The following is an 8,102-nucleotide window of genomic DNA, read 5'->3' on the forward strand; positions in this document are numbered from 1 at the left end:
TCCCAGGGTCTGTCCAATCAGAGTTACTGGCGACACATGGTTATGTTCCTCTACCCCAATCAGCTTGGCCAGGTCTGATTGGACAATATTTAAACAGTTAAACCATTGAAGTCCATTCCTAAAGAGAAACAAATCTGAAACTATCATAAAACTTGCCAAGTGATAAAGTTGGGCCTTACGTAAGGAATAGGAGCAGAAGCAGGCCATTCAGCCCATCCAGACTGACCTTTCCCAGGACACTGGGAGCCAACAGCAAATCAGGATCAAAAATAGAGGTTTCTGGAAAAGCTCAGCGGGTCTGGCAGCATCTGGCAACACAAAGCTGTTGACCCCGGGAAACATCGAGGAGCTCAAGAGGGACTACGCAGGTTGGAGAACCGTGAAGCCCCTCTTTGAGTCCCCAGCAGACTGGTGGGAATCAGTAAAAGGGAACATCAAGAGGTTCTTCATCCTCAAAGGTGTTCAGGAGGCGAGAGAGAGAGGCGGGGAAAACTGTCCCAGCTCCAGGAAAGTATGCAGAACCTGCTGCCGCTGCAGACGTTGGGGGTCGATGTCGTGGAGGACCTCCAGGAGGTGAAGGGCCAGAAAGCCTCGTTCTTTGCCTCGGAGGCCTCCAAGATAATCTTCCGGTCCAGGGTCCGCTCGATGGAGGCCTCCAAGATAATCTTCCAGTCCAGGGTCCGCTCGAAGGAACGTGCTCACGTTTCTTCTTCCAGAAGGTGCACAAAGAGAGCTCTGTGCTCAGAGCCTGAAGGAAGAAGATGGTTCGATAACATCATCTCAGGCTGACGTCATGAAGATCAGCAAATCCTTCTATGCCAGTCTGTATGACTCGAAGCCAACTGACAGCGTGGCCTCCCAGTCACGGAGGTCTTAGATGACAGAACACGAGAGAGGCTGGACCAGCCACTATCTCTGGATGAGCTGACCTCGAGTCCTTCGAAAAGAATAAACTCCCGGAAGCAACGTCTTACCGGTTGAGATTTATTCTGCTCTGTGGGCCTTGATTGGCCAGGACCTGCTGGAGGTGTATGTCAGTATGCTTCTGGCAGGTACCATGAGTGAATCCATGAGGAAAGGCATCGTCACCCTCATCTACAAGCAGAAGGGGGAGAGGGAGGAAATTAGAAACTGGAAACCAATCTCACTGTGAAACACAGACTACAAAATCTTGTCAAAGGTCAACGCCAACTGGGTCAGGTCTGCTCTGGGGTCAGTGATTCACCCCGACCAAACTTGTGCTGTACCGGGCAGGAAGATCACTGAGAGTCTCGCACTCCTCAGGGATACGATCGCCTACGTGCAGGACAGGGAGGTGGACACCTGCCTCATCAGCCTGGACCAGGAAAAAGCCTTTGACAGGATATCAGATACATATGTGAGGATGTTCTCTCCAAAATGGGCTTGGGGAGGGAATCTGTAATTGGATAAGACTGCTCTACACCAACATTGTCAGTGCAGTCTCAATCAATGGGTGGGAATCAGACAGCTTCCCTGTAAGATCTGGAGTCAGGCAGTGTTGCCCTCTCTCTCCTGCCTTGTTTGTGTGTTTCATAGAGCCATTGCTGAATCCATCAGGAAGGATGCGAGCCTGAGAGGGCTCACTATTCCGGGCAGTTGTGGCCTGCAGGTTAAGGCCTCCCTGTACATGGATGATGTCGCTGTTTTCTGCTCGGAACTACAGTCCGTGCACAGAATCACGTGCATCTGTGACCAGTTCGAACGGGCCTCGGGGGCCAAGGTAAACGGAGGCAAGAGCGAGGCCATGCTCTTCGGGAACTGGGCCAACCAATCCTCTATCCCCTTCAGGACTGACCACCTGAAGGTGCTGGGTATTTGGTTCGGTGGGGCTGGCGCGTGCGCCAAGACCTGGGAGGAGCGGATCAGGAAAATGAGGCAGAAACTAGGCAGATGGGAGCAACAGTTGCTCTCCATCGCCTGAAAAAACCTGGTCATCAGGTGTGAGGTACTCTCAGTATTGTTATATGTGGCACAGGTCTGGCCTATCCCCAGAACCTATGCCTCCGCAGTCACCCGGGCCATCTTCCACTTCATGTGGAGATCAAAGATGGACCGGGTCCGAAGGGACACAATGTACAAAGACCTGGGCAATGGGGAAAAAACACACCCAATGGCACCCTCACCCTGATGTCCACCTTTGTGTGTGGCTGCATCAAGCTGTGCATGGATCCCCGATATGCAAACACCAAGTGTCACTACGTACTGAGGTTCTACCTGTCCCCGGTGTTGCGAAGGATGGGCCTGGCCTCGTTGCCGCGGAACACTCCGAGTAGTTGGACCGTTCCGTACCACCTGTCCTTTGTGGAGAAATTTATGAAGAGAAACACCCTTGTCCACAAGTCCATCAGGAAGTGGTCAGCACGTAGTGTCCTTGAGACTCTTCGGGAAAAGAGAAGGGAAGATCCTGTCGAGCGGTTCCCTGAGCAGACTGTCAAAGCCATTTGGCAGAATGCCTCATCGCCAGAACTTTCCAACAACCACCAAAACATGGCTTGGCTGGTGGTGAGAAGGGCTCTGCCTGTGAGATCCTTTATGCACGCCCGGACTCTCAGCCGCACCGCATGCTGCCCTCGAAGTGGCTGCGGGGGGGACGAGACTGTCACACACCTCCTTCTGGAATGTGCCTATGCAGAGGAAGTCTGGAGAGGAATGCAGTGTTGTTTGTCGAGGTTCATACCGAGCAGCTCCGTGACGTGGGACTCCGTGCTCTACGGCGTGTTCCCTGGGACGCACACCGAGACGAACATCAACTGTGCCTGGAGGATCAACTCGGTGAAAGACACTCTTTGGTCTGTCCGAAACCTGTTGATCTTCCAGCTGAAGGAGTTGACCCCAACTGAGTGTTTCAGACTGGCACATTCCAAGGATCAGGACTACGTGTTGAGAGACGCACTGAAGCTTGGGGCAGCTGCCACCAAGGCGTGGTGGGGAAAAGACCACTGTAACATCTGCCTGACTAAGAAGAACAGGGGGCCCATGCAGTCATTTGGGCTCTGCTGACACCTCAGCAGAACAGCTGGGTAGTAAATGTACAGACTATGTATAGGAAAAGTAAAGTTCGACGTCTGTACGTAAAGCAATGTAATGTGTGCACAAGAATGGCATTGTATAGAGATCCAAATAATTTTTATGAATAAAGTATATTTTTGAAATTTAAAAATAATCTGTGGGGAGAAATCAGAGTTAACATTTCGGATGCTGTGACCCTTCCTCAGAAGTGGACCTGAAATGTTAACATTGATTTCTCTTCACAGACTCTGCCAGACCTGCTGAGCTTTTCCAGCAACTTCTGTTTTTGTTTCTGATTTACAGCATCAGTCTTTTTCTTAGCAACTGTAAGACCTTGAAGAGCTTGCCCATAGATTGGGGGTGGCGGGGTGGCACAGTGATTAGTACTGCTGCCTCACAGCGCCAGAGACCCAGGTTTGGTTCCAGCCTCAGGTGACTGTCTGTGTGGCGTTTGCACATTCTCCCCATGTCTGCGTGGGTTTCCTCCAGGTGCTCCAGTTTCCTCCCACAGTCCAAAAAATGTGCAGATTAGGTGAATTGGCCAAACTAAATTGCCTGTAGTGTTAGATGCAGGGGAATGGGTCTGGGTGGGTTGCTCTTCGGAGGGTTGGTGTGGACTTATTGGGCCGAAGGGCCTGTTTCCACACTGTAATCTAATCTAATCTAGATCCCTGAAGGCAGCAGGCCAGGTTAATGGAGAGGTTTAAGGAGTTATATGGGATGTTTTACTTTTTCAGTCATGGCATTGAACTTTTACTGGAAAAATATACCTTCTTCATAAAAATTATGTACATAGAAATGTTGGTTGAAAACAGCTCCACACTGTCTGGCACAAAAGGATCTGCTGATCCTCAGGATGTCAAAGTGAAATGATGTTACTGATCCATCTTCTTACTTCAGGCTGCTGAGCACAGATCCCTCCTGTGCACGTTTTGGAAGAACAAGTGCAAGCACTTCAATGGAATTGAGGTGGGGAAGGAGTGTCAAATTCCTTGGAATGGCGATAACCAGAAATCTTTCCTGGTCATCCCACATAGATGGATCATCAAGAAGGCACAACAACGCCTCTTTTTACCCCAGGAGGCTAAGAAAACTCGTCGTGTCTAAAAGGACACTCACCAACTTTTACAGATGAACCACAGAAAGCATTCTATGTCGGTGCATCACGGCTTGGCACGGCAACTGCTCTGCCCAGGAGTGTAAGAAACTACACAGAGTTGTAAGCACAGCACTGTCCATCATGCAAGCCAACCTCCCATCCACTGAGTCCATCTATGTTTCTCGACGCTGTGGAAGAGCAGCCAACATCATAAAAGACTCATCTGATTATAATCTCTTACAATCTCTCCTGACAGGCAGAAAATACAGAAGCTGAAACACACATACCAACAAGTTTAAGAACCATTATTATGGGAAGGACGCTGTGAAACTTGAAAGGAAAAGATTTACAAGGGTGTTGACATGGTTTGGAGGGTTTGAGCTATAGAGAGAGGCTGAACAGGCTGGAGCTGTTTTCCCTGGAGCATCGAAGGCTGAGGGTGACCTTATAGAGGTTTATAAAATCATGAGGGGCTTGGATGTGGAAACTGACAAGATCTTTTCCCTGGTGTGGGGGAGTCCTGAACTAGAGGGCATATGTTCAGGGTGAGGGGGAAAGACTTAAAAGGGACCTAAGGGACAATTTTTTCACAGAGGCTCACGCGTGTATGGAATGAGCTGCCAGAGGAAGTAGTGGAGGCTGGTACAACATTTAAAAGGCACTCGATGGGTATATGAATAGGAAGGTTTGGAGGGATATGGGCTCAGTGCTGGCAGATAGGACTAAATCAATTTCGGATATCTGGTCAGCTGAAGGGTCTGTTTCCATGCTGTATATCTCTATGACTGTAAGGACAGCTTGTTATTAGACTGCTGACGGACCTGTCTAATCTCTAATGATGATCTTGCTTTGTGCATGTCCTGTTCAGTGTAACCTTGTATGCATCGCCCAGTCTAAATGATCTCTATGTCCATTAATGATCTGCCTGTACTGCTCACAAAACAAAACTTTTCACAGTACTTAGGTACATGTGACAATAATGAATCAAATCAAACATTTTATCCTATTCCACATGTGTGGGACTTAGTCTAGAAGATTATCCTAGAGGCCTCTGAGGTAAAGAGCAAGGCTCCTAGTGATGCCCTGTGACATTGAGCCCTCTCTCTCTCTCTTTCTCTCACACACACACACATATCTTCTGATCACCATTGAAGATAAAGAACCTCTTGCTGTTCCATTGCCCTGCAATGGGATTGTCAGCCTGAATTACACACTGAAGCCTCTGGAGACAGATGTGAGCTGAATATCTGAAGGTGGGGCTCTGCACAATGAGCTATGATTGACAGGCAAATGGTTTTAGAATAAACAGCTGCAGTTAGGATGCTGAAACCCACATCATTGTGAAGGGCTGAATGGTCTCTTTCTGTGCAGTAATTTTCTGGGATGACAAGTTTACTTTGTACATAATAAACTGTGAAAATAACTATAGGCGATGGGTTGCTTGGGATCAAAAGTTATTTATAGATTCAGAGGAAACACCAGGAAACTTGGGGAGTTTCAAAACGCAGACAGGAAATGTGACAACAGCATGATCAATGTGAGTTCGAGAGAAGAATCAGATCAAACTTGAAATGTTAGCTGGTTTTCTGTTCACTCTCATGTGTCCAGACAGGCTGAGTTTCTCTGGGATCAAATTGCAGCATCTCCAACATGTTTAATTGACCGCCACATCTCTTCAGGAATACCAACCCTGAAGAAAGCTTGCTCTTCCCTCCAACAGGAATTCTGGTTGTCACCTCTCCCCCAGCATTCCAAATCCATCCACCCCCAGCTGACTATAGCCTAAATGCTGCCCCTTCCACACTTCACCTCAGCTCTGATGAAATGTTAGCTTGTTCTCTCTTCACAGATGTGCTGTGACCTCCAGCATTTTTAGTTTTCAGTTCGGACTGTACTGTAACTTCCCCCTTCAGTCTAACAGAGATTGGTTGAACTTACTCTAGCTAGGGCTAGATCACTAATGTACTGATGAGGGGGAGACTGAGTCTTAAGCAGAAATAACTCAATTTGAAGAGATGTGACTGATCCTAGTAAAGGTACAAAGGTAGCATCCTAGTTACAACAGCAACTTTAAGAAGATTATAAAATGATGCAGAAAAAATTCGTGAGAATGGTTTCAGGCATGAGGAAATGTAATTACATGAAAAGGTTTGTCTTTCAAGTGATGTGTGTTTTCTAGCTGCTTCAAACTGCTCCCACAGGCACTTACAGAGGTAGAGGGCACCACAATACACTAGCCCGTATATTATGCAGAATTATATGTTTCCAAGCATCTCTATTTCATAAAAATAAATTGTACGCACGATTAGTTGCAGTTATCATTTACCCAGTAGACATACATACAATGAAAATCATTTTTCATTAACAAAACATTGTGTAAGTATGGTCCATTCCACCTTTATCAGTCTCTATACTTGCATTACATACATACTCTTTCAATTCTGCAGGAGTCCTAATGGGAGGTGTGCATGTTGTTGCTGGCTGCTCCTCTGGTACCTGCTCATTCCCAGGGTGATGTGCCTCTTCTGGGGAGTGTTGTTCCCATTGCAAGTGCTGTTGCGATGAGAATTGTTGCTGACCCATTTCTGCTGATGGGGAACAATGGATCTCTGAGATTGATGACAGTTTTATACTTGGTGCAGATAGTGAGATTGCTTCTACCTGACCTGCTACCTGTGATGCAGGTTTAGTTTCTCTTTTGGTATGTTAATGATATATCAAATTGTTCACGTAAACCACATACAGTCGGCTTGGAAACTGCTCAACAGGACCCAGGTTGTTCCAAGCATTGACTGTTTGCACTCTGACTTGTTCTCTGATCAGAGAAAGTGGGGACTGCAGATGCGGGAGAGTCAGATTCAAAACGTGTGGCACAGGAAAAGCACAGCAGGTCAGGCGGCATCCGAGGGACAGGCAAGTCGACATTTCAGGCATAAGCCCTTCATCAGGAATGGTTCTCTGGCAATGACTTGGCTGGCTGTCATTCACCTTGATTTTGTTACTGATGTCCCTTATCATTTCTAAATTCAGTAATTTCTCACCATTGGAAGAGTAGGTTGTATGCATCACAACATTATTCTTTGGACTGGATTACATAGAAACATAGAAAATAGGTGCAGGAGTAAGCCATTCGGCCCTTTGAGCCTGCTCCACCATTCAATATGATCATGGCTGATCATGCAATTCTCAATATCCCACTCCCGCTTTCTCTCTATATCCCTTGATCCCTTTAACCACAAGTGCCATGCCCAGCTCCCTCTTGAATATATCTAATGAACTGGCCTCAACAGCTTCCTGTGGGAAAGAATTTCACAGTTCACAACTCTCTGAGTGAAGAAATTCTTCCTCATCTCAGTCCTGAATGGTTTACCCTTATTCTTAATCTGTGACCCCTAGTTCTGGACATCTCCAACATTCTTCCCATATCTAGCCTGTCCAGTCCCATCAAGATTTTATATGTTTCTATGAGATATCTCCCCTCAATCTTCTAAATTTCAGTGAATACAAGCCCAGTCATTCCAGTTTTTCTTCACATGTCTGTCCTGTCATCCCGGGAATCAGTCTGGTGAACCTTCATTGGACTCCCTCAAAAGCAAACGCCAACTCACAGAACATTTCAGAGAACATCTCTGGGACACACGCCCCAAACATCCCCACCACCCTTTGGCCTACCACTTCAACTCCCCCTCCCACTGGCCCAACAACATGCAAGTCCTGGGCCCCCTGCACCGCCAAACCCAAGCCACCTGATGACTGGAGGAAGAACGCCTCATTTTCCGCCTTGGGACCCTTCAACCACACGGCATCAACATCGACTTCACTAGTTTCCAAACCTTCCACCTCATCCCAGATCCAACCCTCCAACATGACACTACCCTCTTGAATTGTCCTACCTGTCCATCTTCCTTCCCACCTATCCGCTCCACTCTCCCCAGCGAACTATCACAATTACCCCCCCCCCACATCCATCTAC

Source organism: Hemiscyllium ocellatum, chromosome 19 (assembly GCF_020745735.1).
Source record: "Hemiscyllium ocellatum isolate sHemOce1 chromosome 19, sHemOce1.pat.X.cur, whole genome shotgun sequence".
Taxonomy (NCBI): Eukaryota; Metazoa; Chordata; class Chondrichthyes; order Orectolobiformes; family Hemiscylliidae; genus Hemiscyllium; species Hemiscyllium ocellatum.